The sequence below is a fragment of the Pteropus medius genome, unplaced genomic scaffold (genome assembly GCF_902729225.1).
Source record: "Pteropus medius unplaced genomic scaffold, Ma_sr-lr_union100, whole genome shotgun sequence".
NCBI classification, from domain to species: Eukaryota; Metazoa; Chordata; class Mammalia; order Chiroptera; family Pteropodidae; genus Pteropus; species Pteropus medius.
In genome coordinates this window covers 4,024,323-4,042,351 of record NW_024342473.1, presented here as the reverse complement: position 1 = coordinate 4,042,351, position 18,029 = coordinate 4,024,323, and the positions used below count along the sequence as shown (strand labels likewise).

The window sequence follows — 18,029 nt, the reverse complement described above, 5'->3', positions numbered from 1 at the left end:
TGTGTATGTGCATTCGGTTTTAAAAATTGAAACCCTCTTATTTCTGAATAAATTATCAAAAAATAATTCCTAATTCAAACTAAAGGAAAACAGACTCACAGATACAGAGGACAATCTGGTGATTGCCAAAGGGTAGGGGGTTTGGGAGTTGGGTGAAAAAGGTAAAAGGATGAAGAAATACAAATTGGTAGTCACAAAACAGTCACAGGGATGTAGGGTACAGCATGGGGAATATAGTCAATAGCGCTGTAATAGCTGTGTGTAGAGCCAGATGGTTGCTAGAGTAATCGGGAGGATCATTTCATAAACTATATAAATGTCTAACCAATTTACTGTATACCTGAAATTAACATAAAATAAAATTTTTTTAAAGTAATAACTCCTACTCATAGTAGAAAGGTGGAAATTCCAGTTTTGTGCTTTCCTTCTTCACAGTGCTACATTTACTTATCGACTTTGTTTTTCTTGTCTGTAATGGTGATGGTTACCCAATTTTGAATCCTTAGTATCTGGTGTTTACATATGTTTGATATTGTAGGGGTAATACCATCCACATTATGCAAAATTACTATGCTGTCATATATTAATATATTTCTATGCCAAAAAAAAAAAGATTTCCCTTTGGCCAATTTTTTCATTACTGAATACATAAAATTCACTGAGGTTCCTCATTTACTTAATGGACTTTACTAACTTGATCAAAATCCATTGCTAGAGTGAACCCTTTTGTTTCATATAACAACAAATCTCTTGTACTTTTTTCTCTGAATCTTTACTGAGTTTTGGCAAATATTATACCTGCAACATTTGTGATTTTTACATATAAAAAAAAGTGCTTTTCACATTCTCCACAGTTTACTGTGATAGATTACTATTTGATGTACCATTAAGAACTATTGAATATTATAATACAAGCAGCTTGTTATTTTTGCTTTATTAATCACAATAATTACCATGTATTAAGTGCTCATCTTGAAGAGGACTTACATATTAAGTCACCGAATCTGTGCCATAACCCTATGAGATACATATTATCGCATTAGTTTAAAAATGAGAAAAATGAAGCTCAAGAAAGTTTTAGTAACTTGATCACTGCCTCACAGTCCCTAAGCCAATGGCAGACAGAATTACAACCCAAGTCTTTCAGGTCCCAAAGCCCCCAATTCTTTCCAAACAATGCTTCCAAGCAAAGCCCCAAATGCTTTCCAAGCTATTTTCACTGTCCTCAAGGATAAATAAATCCCTGCAACTGATAATGGACAGAGATTCTTATATAAATTATGGGTGCTCAAAACAAATCTCTAAAGATTTATGAGCCCATTTTGAATGTGGTATAAATTATGTGATTTAAGATAAAACCCAGAAAGATAATTGGATTCAATGATTGATATGTGCTTTATTATCATTATTTACTAGTATGATATACTACCAACTAATGTATAAATTTCTTCCAACTCATTTATTTAATCAGAAAGGGGAAAAAGTAAATTTAAAAATAGGAAGGAGTAACTTTATAAGAGAACCATTTTATACCCTATATAATTTTTCCTACCCTGTACATGCTTATAGTGACAATTTGAATTAGTTTTGAAAACTAAAATAAAAAATTATATTTACTTTACTATATTTGATCTTAGATGCATTTTACATAGCATTTTGTTTATTCATGAATTAAGAAAGAATAATTCTTCACTCAAGGATAACACTTATGTTACTCATAAATATTATTTTTAAGAGCTATGCGATATTTACAAAAGAAAATGTAAACTAGTAACATTTCTCAGGAGTATACATTTTGTAAGAGCACAAGTCCTAATCCAAACCCCAAAGCTTCTCCTGAAGTCTGGTTCCCCTTTTAGTCCTATACGTTTCAATTTGATCCAAATTGCCAACCAAGAGAAAATGTACATTTTAAAAATAAATATCTCTATGAGTTTCTTTATTTATGTTTATTTATTGGTCATTCATTCATTCATTTTTTGATATAGTCTATTTGCCACCAAAAACATTTGTGATTTAAGATTCCTTATGCACACAAGCAGGCTGCTAAAAAGTTAAGAAGTAGTTATTGAGATTGAATATTAAATTTGTCTTCGAGTCCCTTGGTAGCCAACAGAAAAAACAAAAAGACTCCTATGCATCCATAAGTATCTCTTCAGCTTCTGTCATAATTAAAAATACTTTTCAGATTTGTTACTGTTTAAATATCACATTCTTCAAGGTTATTGGTGATTGCATCGAAACATACAGACCATATTTTAATGATATATAGGTAATTTTTAAAAGTTATTAGAAGCAGTCAACTTTAACATAAAAATGCTGCCACAAATGTGTTAGTGATAGAAATGTTCTAATTTAACAACGATGAATAAAATTCACTTTTATTTGCTCCATAATCATATGTGACATTCGGTCACTGTCCTCAGACTAAATTATTACACTTTGAGTTCAAACCACATAAATATTTCACATCTGAACGAAAGTAAATGAAAAATACCTGCTCATTAGTTTATAGCCTTTGTGGTATATTTAGTGTGCAGTAGACACCATACCAGGGTTCTAAAGGAAAAAAATTCCAGAGACTTAGATGGTAGTTTCTGCCAAATAATTGATGTTATTGGGGTATATTTGCTTCACCTTATGCAATATTAGTACAAACATAAAATGCTGACACATGCTGTAACATAGATGAAATTTGTATGCTAAGTAAAATAAGCCAAGTACAAAAGACAAATGTTGTATAAGTACACTTACATAAGGGACTTAGAGCAAATTCATAGAGACAGAAAATAGAATGGAAGTTGCCAGGAGGAAATAGAGAGTAATTATTTAATGGGTACAGAATTTTAGTTTTGGAAAATGAGTAAGTTCTGGAAATAGATGGTGGTGATGACCGCACAACAATGTGAATGTGTTTAATTTCACTTAACTGCACACCTAAAATAGTTAAAATGGCAAATTTACGTTACATAAATTTTACTATAGAAAAAAAATAAAATAATAATACTTGGTTCATTCTTCTAATGTATATTCTTTTTTGTTTATATTCATTTTTATTCACCATTCACTGGCTTTGAAAGTATTACTTAGTTTTTTTTTCAAGTTTTTCTTTTATAAATTTATTTATTTAAATTAGTTTCAAGTATACAGTACATTGGTTAGCATCTATAATGTCCATAAAACGATCTCCCCCTCCCCTGGCCCTCCACTTAACCATTATATTAATGCTAACTGCATTCCCTCTGCCATGCTCCCTATGCCCAATTATCAACTACTAATTTGTACTTCTTTAATCCTTCACCCCATTATCTGAACCTCCCAACCTCCTAACTCCCTTCCCCTTTGTCCACCACAAAATTGTCCACTATATTTGTGAATCTGTTTTTGATTACTTTGTTCTTTTTGTTCCTTAGATACCACATATAACTTAATTTTTGATGTGTTCCCTTGGCCAAACTAGAAAGCAAAATAAAAGAGGAAGTTCCTAACTTATATTTTCTATTGTATTTGTATTTCTATTATATACTACCCCATGACCTGATAGAGCAGTGTTCCCCAAACGTGACCTTATTTAAAAAGCACAGAGCCCAAAACCACATTAGAACTACAGAATCAGAATTGTTGAAGGATCCTGCTCAATATATTTTTTTTCAAATCAGTAATTCTGATTATAAACCTCATTGGAACCACTTTAGTATTTGATTTGGTATATGGTCTCAGCTGAATGCTAATGGATAAACTTATTATCCAGGGCTGTTAAAATACCATATTCTAATTCTCTCATTAAGAAATAGACACATTTAGGAATAAGGAAAGCTTCTCAGATTCCTTTCCATACTTAGTGATATAACATGAAAGTGTGAATTATCTTTCATCTGCTATAGACTCTTGCGGTTAGCACAAAGAAATAACATATTCATTCTACACCTAAGGCCTTTATAAGAACAGCATGGTTCCAGAAAGTCTAATAATCTCCATCGATCCACAAAATTTGATGGCAACATCATTATGAATTCATCTTAAACTGTAATTCCTTTTAATATATGCATGAATTATATTTTTCAGTAATGGTATATAAGGTTGACATTATCTTAGTCAGGCTGATATTGGAAAATATATCTATTAAACATATAATGGGCTTGCTAGAAAATATGTTTAAATCGATCCAAGATCTTCTAATATAAATGTGGAAAAAATATTAGAAAAAACAACTTATCTTTAAAAACTCTAGAGTACATTAGAAAACTGTTTCTAAGGGGGAAAATAGTGTCTCTTTGTAAGGAGAAAATATTACCAATTTCATGAGCAAAGACCCTGAAGTTTCTTCTCCTCCAAGACAATTTTTCACACAAACATGAAATAATTTTTTTTATTACACAACTTTAAGCAAGTCATTCTTGTAATTAAAACAATATGAACAAAAAGCACCTATTCTTTAGGCCCTTTACATGTTTAAATGAAGCCCAAACTCTTTAGTTTAACATTTAAATTCACTGAAGTCTAATCCCAGATATTTTAGGGACTACCATGGCCATACTGCATTTTAATTATTTATTATAACGAAATCGAAATTACAAGACTCTGAGAGACTAAGTTGAGTTCCATTCTCCATTCATTCCTTCCTTTATGTGTGGTACCTAATAATGCTAGATTTTTCCTACACCCTTCCTACCTTCAGCCCGATATGGGGAGTGAGGGGTCTTTACATGTGTGAACTTGGCTCCAGAGCTGGAGCTGCTCTCACTGTAATCAGAGAATGACAAAGGGCTGCTCTTGCTTCAGAATCCCACCTACATGAACCTGGCAGGGTGTGAGAAGAGGCATTCTCGTCCTTGCATTACTTTCCTGATGGCAGAGAAAATGCTCTTATCATGGATTCCAGTCACGACTCTTATCTTAGGTCTACAGTTGTCTCTTTTAGAAATGTAATTTGTAAACATGATTTTTAAAGCAAGCATAATTTTTAAATCAAGGAGTACTCCCTATAGAGAATTTACAGATGACATTTGTTCAACTTTTTGCAGATGTGCAGCTTATTTTTGAGAAAAGGCACAAATCTCTTAGCGAAACTTGCTTAAAAACAACAGATAATAGTCACAGTTTTTAAAATCCCATTTGCATCTCTTAAGAAAGAAAAACCATTATGTTGACAGTCTCAGGCTCCACTTGGGGGATATTCCTGAGGTCTTCCATAGTAACAACTAACCTTCCCCAAAGTTGTTTAAATTATTCTTCTCAAGCTCCAATAATTGTGGTCTACGCTTCTTAAACACACTTATACATTCCCAAGTGCATATTTATACTCATACTACATTTTCAACCTGGACATCCTGCATTGTTTTCCCTACCTAGTGATACTTCCTCCTTTAGAGGTTGTCCTCAGTCTCAACCATTCATGGTGCTTTCCTTTGTCCTTATTACTGGAAATGAGGAAATGAGGACCCCTCATTTTTGAATTCTCATTGCACTTTATTCATGCCCCTTTTTAAGCCACATTAACATATTCTTGCACCAAAATAGTTTGAATACAGATTGAATGATCTTTGTCAGAATCACTGCAACTCATGGAAATCAGAAATCTTGTGTCATTTAGCTTTGCTTAACCCACACCAGTATCTCATTAATGATTTCAGTCACCAAAGGAATGAATACTGAATACGAGCAAAAGATTTACCACCTAAGGAGCTATTCTCATTAAGATAATTTTAAGTGGATCTCTTTGGTTAAATATAGAACAAAACTATGTCAAAAACTAATATGGTGGTAACCTTAAATTTGATACATTTTCATGAAATGAGCTAAAGGGAAGTCTCTGTTGTCTGTAGCAAAAGAAATACATAATCTTTCAACTTTCATCCTGTCCTCATTTCATGTATTCTTCATTATATATTCTGCTTACTTTAACTACTTTTAAGTTCAAGGTTAAAAATCATTTGGCCACCTGTGACTTCACTGTTGTATCTAAATAGCAATATGATATTGCAACCCTTAGATACCAAGCACTTAGAAGTGAGTTCTTATTTTGACTATGCATACTCAATAAAAGCAGTACTGCCAAAAGCAGTGCACAGCAAGGAAACTAAATCATTGTATAGAAAATGTCTAATGTTTCAAAGTCAACATTTTGTGGTCTTTCTGTTTTCCTTTCTTCAAACAATTTCAGTATCTATGATTGCCTTAATTACCTATTTGTTTACTTGTATATTGTCTCCTTCAACAATATACCTAGCCATCCCATTGCCACTAGAATATAATCTTTATGAGAGCAGGGAATCTACTTCCCAGGCTGAAAACAGTGCCTGGCATTACAAGAACCACTGCACAAATCTTGAATGAGGACACACTATTATTAATAATTTTTCTTAAAATTATATTTTCAAGACAATAAAATGATATTTTATTTTGAAGTCACACAATATAATTTTTTTTTTAACTGAAACAAGCCATCCAGACATAAAGCAATATGACAATGGTTCTTAACTCAGGGAAAAGGAGGCAGAATCACAGTTAGCTTACAGTACACACTGCAAGTGATCCTGACTTAAGGAGTTTAGGTCATGGGCTGGATATGCTATCTTTCAGTGTGCATTTTTTAATAGCTTCTCCTTGGGTGCTTTTTTTTTTTTTTTCAGAATAAAAGGGAAAAGGGAGCAAAAGTTTACCTTACAAGTAGAACTACCTTTTCCTCCTCCCACATACGAATCAGGCCTTTATAAAAATGGCCTGGGGGCTTTGCCTGTTCAGAGATATCACAGACAGCAAGTGACTAGTTCCCTGGACACATTCTCCCAGGACTCCCTGGGACCACACAGCCTTCGAGGCTTGGAAATCTCTTGTATCTCCTCTCTGAAGCAGTGCTAATGAGGAGCCGATTCTCTCTTTTCTGAATGGATACCCTGCAGGGCACATCTGTCCACAGGAGAGGCGGTTAAGCGCAGGGGTAGTAAGAACAGGGGTTTGGGAGCCAAGTTGCTGCTCAGGTAATGCTGATGGGCAACCATGATTAAGAAGCACTTACACAGCCAGCTTTATTTGTGAAACACGTAAATATAAGCTTACTTCTCTTAAAAAAAAAAGAAAAAGAAGAAGAAGAAGCAGCGCTCCAGGATCTTTATGACATTTCTAAACTAAATCAGAGTGTATGCCAGCCTCTCCTCCCCATGACACATTTTTAAAGATTTACAAGTAATAAGCCAACCTTGAGAAGAGGTTATAAAAGGACAGTCTGAGAGGTAATGGAGGGAAGTTAAGTATACAGACTTCAGGACTCTAAACACATTGCTTAACATGATTTCAAGATGAAAAATAAAAGATGTAAATGTTCTACATAATAAAAAACCTGCTCAAGTGTTTTTACATAGATGATGGTGAATGTCATCTATGTAAATTATGATATTTAGATTCCATTGGATATAATTAATGATGATATTAAAAAGAAATTACAACTTTTGCAAGAATAAAGCTTATGATGAAATATTTAAATGTGAATTTTAAAATGAAAAGTATATAATTTTTCAAAATTCCTTTAAGGGAACCCCTGGGTCCTAGTTTGATTTCCTTCTTTATTGAATGATATGAAAAGTGCCATCATATGAAAGAACTCAATAATATATAAACTTACTATATTATGCAAAAGGACAAAGTTTAAAAAATAAACATTAAAATTATCTAGAATTAATGTGTACTATGATGCTCGACAACCTTAATTAAGCAACCTAGTAAATAAGTGACAAAGATTTTTAATTAGCCAAAGGAGTTGTCATAAATTCTGAAGTTGACTATGTCGAAGACGTTAGGTCAGAAGACTATTAGAAATAGGTTCAGGACGTCTTATCTGGAAGGAGAAAATAAAGTTTAAAAAAGTCAAAAGACTACAAAAATAAAGCAATTTGGAGCCATTGAAAGAAAGGATAAATAGTTCTATCGATCTAAATAGTACACAAAGTCCGAAAACTCCAAAAAAAGCAAAATGGACAAAGGGGGAAAGACATGTTTGTTTAATGAAGCAAAAATATGAACTATATTTATCAAGAATTAATAAAGTATCCCTTCGTAAACATTTATTAGAAAATTCATGTGGAACAATTTATTCACTATTTCTGAATACTGTGTAGATGCAAAAGCATATTTTTACAGTTACCTTTATTATGACTATAAACTGATATTCTCAAATAGTCTCCTTAATTAAGTATGCTCATACTGTTAACATAATATTACCAGGCTTTTTGTTTTGTTTTGTTTTTAAGCCTGATCTTCCTTCTGTAATTTCTCCAATTGCCATAGTTACATTTTGGTTCATGTAGTCTTCTGTGTGGAAAATGCCCTTTAATCTCTTCTTCTTTCTTGACTCCTATTTCCAGCCTGGGCTCAGATGCATTGCTCTGTTTAGCCTTCCTTGACAATCTCAGCCAGAGTTAGGTTCCTTTGTCCCAAAGCTTCCTATATTATATTAATAATGACACACTATATTGCAAAATTGCTCTTCACTAAATTCTCTAACAGAAAAAAAAGAAAAAAAAAATTTCTTATTATTTTTATTATCTCCATGGCCTACCAAAGAGCCTGATACAAACTAGACACTCCATAATTATCTACTGCATGAAGGCCATGCAGAAAAGCCCTAAAATCTTGCCATTGTGATTAAAATAATACAATAAGCTCATACTGTGCATTTGAATAAGCAAAACCACAGCAAATATTTTTATTTAGATTTCATCTATACTGCAATAAAAGGCAGCCTGTATGAAGGTGTGAAATTCAATCATCACCCTGTTACAACAATTTTATTTGAAAACACAACTGTTAATGTGTTTTACTGATACTTATTTCTTTATTTTACATAAAGAAATATGAGCACTTTAAATGTTTAGTAGCTTAAGAACAAACTAACCATTTTGATTCTTTCTGACACACCACTCATAAAAGAATCACCAAGATCAAACATTCACATGCTTAAAAAAGTACTGATATTTGAGAATAGATATAATTTGCAAAACCTTATTGTTTATAAACATGATTTGAAAAAATAGAAATAGCAGAGAAAATTAAGTAATATCCATATTTATTAAATCCTGAAATATGTACACGCATATGTATCTATATTCATGCATGTGTATATTTTTACAAATCAAAACTCAGATCAAAGTGAATATATAGTTATGTATTTTTAACATAGCATTATATTGTGAACATTTCCTCTGTCATAAACTAATCTTATAAAATATTCTTAAAAGTTGTGTAATGTCCAATATGTGGATATGCTGTAAACTTTAACTATTCCCATATTTGGATACTCTTAAGAAATATAAATATCTTTCAATAAACATTAATATAAATTGTGTTGCTTTCTGATTACATAGACTAAGGGAAACTGGTTTTCTTGCTGCTTTTTTTAACTACGTGTATTTTTTTTCAGATTATTTTTTATAAAAACAAAATGCCTTCAAGATAAAAATAATAATACTTGCATTTTAATATTTCACTGGCTGTTTTCAGTGATGATATTTAAAAAAATAATTTGAAAATCTGTCCATTAAATCACAGAAATTTAATAGCGATAGAGTTCTGAGAATATTATCTAATTCATTCTTTCTATGATTATTCACTCCTTCAGATTCCACAAAAAATATTATCAATAGGTAAAACCTTTCTACACAGACTGCAAAATATAATGTCCTTTGGTAAAATAAACAGTATCAATGTGAAAACCAAAATCTAACACTGTTCCAAACTGATTAATTTTAAATAACCTACTTAATTAAAAATAACCCTACTTAATAGTTAATAACTTGTAAAAGTAAATAAGTAGATAGCACCAAAAAACGTTTGAGTAACCAGGCGTTTTCAAAGCCACGGGGGCGGGGCGGGGGGGCGAGTGGCGGGGAGGCGCGGAAAAAAAACCATGAACCTTGCTTTTCAGTGTTAGCAATCCAAGTAATTAACTATTAATTTGCTGAAATTAACAGTTTAGGTTTATGGTATAAGATCAGTGTAATCCAATCTCCACATGATGCCAATGATTTTAACCTTGATCTTCAAAATAAATTGTCGTGAAAAGAAACATGCATTGGACATAAAATCGGAGAGCATTATACATAAAAAATTAATATAGAAATTCTCAAATGTTTACATGTTCAAAAGATTAATGTTTGCAGAATGTCATATTTTTGTCAATAGTGTTCAAAATAATATTAATAGGGGAAATCAAATAAAGTTTAATTTTATAAAATCTTCATAATTAAGAATTTAAAAAGTGATTAAAATCCCCAAAAACATTGAAAATAAAACTGTGTGCTCCTATAACAATTTGAAAGGCTATTATAAATACTGTCAAATTTAAGTTCATGGAACATCAAGAAAAATGGTAAAATTATTTTAACATGGAGTAAAAGTGGAAAAAGTAAAACTCATTCACCTATAAAAATGTCTATCCACAATAAGAAAATTAAAAAGTGAAGAGCACAACAAGTAATTTTATTTTCTATTTATTGGCCCACCTTGTGCTATTAACCTACAGACCAAACTAACAACTGCTGCTAGAAAGAGAAGATGAAAGTCAGATTTTACAGTTTTGACGGAGAAAATATCATGACTACCATCCAAAAGCAAGTAAATCATGAATAATACTATAAATAAGTGTATCTGAGAATAGGACGTGTATTTTTATAGATCAAATTGTAATTATTCAATTCAGTAGAAGTTATATTTTTAAAACACGGGCACTCAAATAGTCTCAAATCAGTCAACCAACACTATCAATGGGCACGGCAGTGTTAGTCTACAGTCTGCTCTCTTATACTGGCCAGATGATTTTTAAAAACTGGACAGACATTTGACACACAACATTTTTGTAGGCTGAGGCTTAATATAGAGCATTCAAGTCAAACATGATCTTTTGGGATAACAAACAATATGACTTTCAAAAAAATTCAAAGGAAGAGTGAGAACACTACAGAGCACTAATGTTTCCAGGGTCCCTTTAATAACAGGTTATAGAAATTGCAACACCTATTCTTATCTCAACAGCTAAACACCTATATATCTTTTTTGTAAACTGAGATCTTTAAATTATCTGTAAGTAGTAAATATCGTTGACACCAAAATATAAGGTCCAGATCTTCATGCACATTATTTAACCTAACCCTCTCAGCAACTCAATGAAGTTAGTATTACTACTTGCATTTTACAGGCAAAGAAATTGAATCCCAGGACATTATGTTATTTATCCAGAACCATACTAGTAAGTTAGCACAGTCAAATGCAGATCATTGTAGTTTCAAGTTTGTGCTTTTATAATGCACCCCACTGCCTGCCACACGGAAAAGCATACACTTGGCAACACTCTTTGTTTAATGATGAATGATGTCCAGAAGTCTCAAAAAAAAAACTCTAGTCCAGTGGTCCCCAACCCTTTTGGCACCAGGAACCAGTGCTCCTATGACAATCCAACACCTGATGATCTGCAGTGGAACTGAGACAGTGGTGCTAGATAGAGCTGAGGAGCGGTGGCAAATACAGAGGAAGCTTCACTGGCCTGCCTTCCACTCACCTCCTGCTGTGTGGTCTCGATTCTAACTGGCCCTGGGTTTGGGGACCCCTGCTCTAGTGTATATAGAAAGCATTAGGTCCCAGTAGCCAATCACCTCACATCAAACCTCACAACTACAGCCTTTCATTGAGGAAATGCTGGCGTCTGAGGGTAAGCAGCTGATCCCAAAGTAATTTGCTTCTAAAAAGAAGTAGTCTATTACCTTGCCTTAAATAATGCAGCATTCAATTATTACTTCCTGCCAGAGTGACGGTTTAAGTACAAGGCATTAAAAAACTGTTTTCTCCTGTTCTATCTGTCTGTTATTTATTGCCTTATACACTACTCGTCTAGAAGTGATGGATAAATATTTGAAAGGAAAGATGCATCATTCTGGATGCTCCATGAAATTCAAGATGGATAAAAGTCAATGTTTGAGACTCATCTATTTTAAGCTTTCTTTCTATAATGAAGTAAAAACAAAGTTTAAGTACTTTAAAAGACTCTTCTAAGAAAATAAACAAGCAAAAAACACTTGGCTTTATCAGTTTCTGTATGAATCTTTAAAGAATAGTTTCTAGTCCAATATTTTAAGGCATATTTTTTTAAGTTTTGGGGAAAAAAATAAATGTATCTGAAACAATTATGTTGTCTTTCTGACAGTAAGATTTTGAGTCTATGACTTATTCTTTGGATTATGTTTTCACATAACAAAAAAGAGAAGCAACCAAATACTGGTACTATCAACTCAGTTGCATACTATTTCTATGATCACAGAGTGAAACCACAAATTTCACATTGAAAATCTTTTCTTAAAACTAAGATTAATTTATTTATAACAATAATACTTGCTAACACTCATTAAATACCCACTGTACTTTGAGTCAGCAACTGTGCTAAGATTTTTTTATATGAACTATCTAGTGCCTCTCCCTTATCACCTAAGTCTTTGATTAAAATTATCTCGTCAATGAAGCTTTTCCATATTATTTTACCTAAAATTGCAACCCTCCCTTTCCCAGTACTTTCTTCTGTCCTTCCTTCATTTTTTTCCCTATGGCATTTATCACTATCATACATAGTATATATTGTACAGATCTATTTTTTTTGTTATTGCCTATCTCCCCAAACTTGAAAATAATCACAATGAGGGCATGGATATTTTAATTATTTGTTTATGATTTCTTTATACCTGTTTCTTTCAATACTGTAGCCTCAATGCCTATAATAGTGCCTGGCCCATAGTTGATATCCAAAAATATTGATTTAATGAAGGTGTCCAGTCTTTGCAAACAACCCTTTGTGATATTATTAACCCATTTTGTTGAAAAAGACTGTCTGAAAGATAAAATAGCTTACTGAAGTCATATGGCAATTAACTACTCAGGCAGGTTTGTGGATTTTGAAGTTCAGTCCTCTCTATTCACTTTCCTGCTTCTGGAAAAAAGGAACCACCAAAGTTCATCTACCTGTTCTACAGATTAATATATCTTTGAATAAATTTTGAACATCTAGAAAGTATATCAAGTGAATACATCTTTTAAATGCCCTTCATTACTGGTCCTCTTTCAGAAGGTCATTTACTTTGGATGAGCAAGTAGCATTGGAAGGGACACAAACAGAGCAGTGAGGGAGACCAGAGATCAGCTCAGACCATCTGTATCAACCCTGGAAATCAATGTGTTGACAGATGTCACAGCCAGTTTTCCTTCAGATCAAGTAACCCGAATGTCATGAAAAATTTGCTGAGACAAGAAAATAAGTTATAATCAATATTTAAGCTTATGTAAGGACTTTATTTGAAAAGAAAAAGTAGTGAAAAACAGATATCTGAAGTCTTCATACCCCATATAATACATACTTACTATTACACATATTCATTCTGCAATATATATTTAAGTCTTGTTTGCTTTATTATTCCATCTATCTTCCTCTGGCTCATTTTGAAAATAAATCAAGTAATTCAATTTCCCATTACACATAACACATACACACCCTTTATTCTTTTTTTTTTTTTTCTGCTTTCAAACAATAGTCAGAGCCACAAGCAAAGATTAATCAGCATTTGAGGAACCTGATGAGGAGAATGTATTTTGCCACTGCAAGAACAGAAAGAGATGGTTAAATTCTACTTCAAAGAAAATCTTTTAGCCATAAAGAATGAGTGAAAGAATCAATAATCATCCAGCCGCTCCTACTTTTTCTACTGTTTTCTTCTCACCAAGTATGATAAACTTGGTGGGGATTTTTAAAACTGGAATTTTATAGTTAATATAGTTGAATAGCTTTTTAGAAAGAATTTGCCTGAACCATTCTGTCTATTCTTTATATGAATGCTTATTTTACTGTTTATGATACTATAAAATAAATCAAATTTCACCAGATATAGTAAAGGATATGTAACTAATAAAAACATAAAGAATCTGACCAATAAATGATGTTAACAATATGTAGGGAATCTATGGGAACTTAGGATGGTTAGTCCCTAGACTTTATTATTCACACAGATGAATTTTTCACCATGGTGAGCTCTTCTGGAGTGGGGCATGTAAGATGGAGCCAAATAAACTCAAACCTCCTGAAAGTGAAAGAAAGTGGAATGAACTGATTATTTACCCAGGGAAACTGTAAGTGATATAACTGTTTTTACCCAGGGAAACTAGAAATTACAAAACTGGACCCCAAAAATTTAGGAAGTTAGGAAGACTCCAGCTTGATTAGTTGGTAGGTCCCACCTGAAGTCCAACAGACCTGATTGTAAAACAAATAACATAAGAACATCCTAGAGATAAACTACAGTTTCCGATACTGGTTATAATTCACTTCTAATTTTTGGTTTAACAAATTCTTTAGTAAACACAAACAGAGCTATCGAAGTAATTAATGTAAAAATTTCTGTCCACCCCCCTCTCCAACTGACTTGTTTATTTTATATTAAATTTGGAATAAGTCAAAATCTTGCTAAAGGGAGCAGTTGAGAATATAAAGGAGAAACATAGGCTGAAAAAGGAGCAGTGAATCATAAAAATGTTTAAAAATTTTCTTCCATTCATGTTGCTTTGAATGTGAAAAATATTAGGAAAAGTGAGGATAAATTGTGTAAGCATAAATATATTACAAATTTATGCAAAATGATATTAGCTTTAAATGAGTTGGAAATTTAGAACACCAATTTTTTTAAAACTCATTTTAACATGATTTGAGTGATGGTAAAAATGTATGATCCAGGTTTTCTCCAAAAAGGAGAACTAAACAGCTCTTACATGCTCCAATTAAAGAGCAATCTTTTGCATTTTCCTGAAAAAGCAAAATACCTGCAAAATATCTAAGTCATAACTTTAGAGCAAGTCATTCAAGGATTAATAATAAAAGTCATAATTTAGTGGTGTTTTATATAATATATTTTAACCAGCAAAATGAAAAATTACAATAAATTTGTTTCAGAAATATGTAGTATGGTTTTTAAATGAGTAAGCATTACATACATAATGCATTACCTTTCATTTATACTATAAGAAAATCTAATTAAAAAGTAACCACTAAACCATAATATATTTAAAAGCTACTCCAAATGGCGCATTATATTGAAAGTTGTAGAGTGACATCCACTACATTCCTCATGCATAACATTATGCTAATAGCTATCCTTTCAACTTCAGAATTCCAGAGCTAATCAGTCACTTGTGCCCATTTATCAAGAACTACATGCTTATTTGAACATTGGCTTTGCAACCCAAAAACTCACAGTCTCTGTAACATATGCTTATATAAATGGGTAAGAAGGGATTGCTAAGCCCCTCAACAAAAGCACACAATAGAGATGAGGAACAGTCTCTGCAAAAGGGAGCTATCCTATTCAGTACAAAAAGGTAAGATGATGTCAGATTTAGGATCTGAAAGAATATAGCTTCCTGAAAGATTATTGTTTTTAACACTTATCCTTTATTAAAAATATGTTATATAGTGTATCAAAAGTATTATAATCATAAAATTCACTTTGATACTCTTCATACATTGTGTGCAAGTTAAGAGTGCTTCTGTCAATGCTCCTAAAGAATTACTGAGGAGAATTAAATAGAATAAACCCCCAAAATCAAATGCTTAAGCCAATGATCAAGCCATTTATTTTTCTCTATTCTGAAACATTAGTGCTGTCTTCAAAAAATAAACTGCTCTTAGCACTAATTCAGCCCTCATTTTAAGAGCATGGTAACTAAAGTTCATTCTCCACTAATTAATCAACTGCTGATTTATTTAGGATCCTAAAAACAGCTCTTCTCGTTTCTAATCTTTCCATGGCAGAGAGGGCCAGCTTGTTAAATATAAACATAAACCCCCTTAAGTAACATTATAACCTCATGTATGTTTATTTCTGTGATAAGAATAATGGTGTGCAGTGCATCAGATATTAATGACTGACTAAAGAAAGTTGTCTTTTGAGTGTTTTTTTATTTAGTAAGATTTAATATAAGTTTAAAAACAATTAAGTTTGTAATCCTGTCTGTCCTGTCTCTTTTCTCTATCAACTATGCAGATATTTTAAGACAAACTATCAGAAATCTTACAAGTGAACACAGGAAGAAAAAATATGAGTCATATTTCCATAGAAATATCCCTAAATATGTTCTAAATCAGAGTACATAGAAGACAGAAGAATTAATCTCACAGTGAAGAGAACCAATATGCTTAAAGAAAAAATCATTGAATTAGAACAGAGAGATATGGGAGATGAGAGAAAAGAGAATTCTATAATGCACAATAAAACATGGTTAACTTTCAGAAATAATGTAATAGTGCTATAAAATGTTAGAAGAGGAGGAAACAATAATAGCTTTGTCACCGTGAATCTTTTCTCATACCATGGAAATGACTTGATAAACCAAAATGAAAGGACCATTTTGGAATCTAGGTTCTAATCCAACCTCTGAAAGTAGCTCGAAATGTGATCTTGATTTAGCCATTTATTATTTTGGGTAACAGTTTTCTTACATATAAAATATGGGGGTAGAAACAAACAATCTTTAAGATCATTTTCAGCAGTAATACTCTGACTCGTATTTTCAACTACTTGAGGAATGAAAGTTTCTTTTTTAACAAGTTGTAAGGAGAAAACTTTTCTCTTCACAATCTTTCTTAAAATAATTTATTCATTGCTTCGTTATTCTAATATTCTATCAAAAACAGATCTTCATCTGAGAGATTCATACTTGTAAATTTGCAGGTAAATATAAATAGTCTCAATTTTAAGATTCTTGAAGTCAGAGACCATGAACTATGACTATCTAGTACCGAGCAGGCTCTTAATCTGTTGGCACTGTATGAATGAAAGAGAGTAAAAGATGGATACTAACAGTTCTGTGAAATAATGAATCAATAACTTTTGTTAACTGTTCACATTTTAACAGTCTAGATTTATTTTAATTATCAAGTATATGGGAAAATTATATATAACAAAATTTGTCTTTCAAATCAGTGGAGATAAGACTATAATTCAAAAATTAATATTAAGAATTCTGAACGTCCATTGGAAAGTAAAAGCAAAAAGTAGAACATCATTTCTATCTCTATTCATTTCAGCAAAACAACTTCTAGAAATATAAGAAATTGTATTGAAGATATTCAACCATAAAAATATGACTTAGTAAATTTTTTGTATATAATTTGGTGATAAAGGCCCTTCTAAACCTTTTCTATAAGAGTGAAAATATGTTAACTATTATGATATATTTAACCATGATATATTTAACTACTTTAAAAAACATTGTAATGATGTGTGGAAAATAGTTACTATAAGTAAGGCTTTAAAATAGAAAGGAGAAAATAAAAAGGGGAAAACACTTGACAGAAAGGGTATAATACACAAAGAACTTTTATAAAACAATAGATAAAAACCCAACACACTAATAGAAAATCAGGCAAATATGAAACAGGCAATTCATAAAAACTCTGGTAAATTAATTAAATGTAGTTCAATCTCATTTTATCCAAAGAATAGAACTGAAAATAAGACTAATCATTCCCATATCAAGCAGATAAAGATAAAATCAATTATAACATTCAAAATTATTAAGGTATGAAAAAAATTAGTACGTTCAAACTTAAAACTGACTTTAGCCTTTGATCCAAAATCCCATTACTAAATCTTTTCTTAAGGAAGTAGTCTCACAAAAGGAACTAGATAGTAAATTATAGAAAGACTCAAGCTAATGCATAATTTCCATTTTGGTCAGATTACAAAATTAATTCTATAGCTGTATATATGAATAGGGATATCTAGTCATACTCAGTAAATATTTTTGAATTAACCAAATTAAACATTTTTTATCCTTTCACTTTGTATTTGAATGCCTTTTAATTAAAGGAGCTTTGAAAAATAATAAAAGCATAAATGATAAAATTACCTAACTTCCATTCCAGCACTTAAAGATACTAACATTGTGAGGATAGTGTTATAGTCTTTTCCAAATAAAGTGTGTGTGTGTGTGTGTGTGTGTGTGTACAG

At 31.8% G+C, this 18,029-nt stretch overlaps 1 protein-coding gene across 2 annotated transcripts in view; it reads right to left on the bottom strand.

Moving 5' to 3' along the window:
- The window catches only part of NAALADL2 (N-acetylated alpha-linked acidic dipeptidase like 2), a 1,088,713-nt gene that overhangs the window by 963,413 nt on the left and 107,271 nt on the right, over positions 1–18,029 (bottom strand). The window lies entirely within an intron of this gene.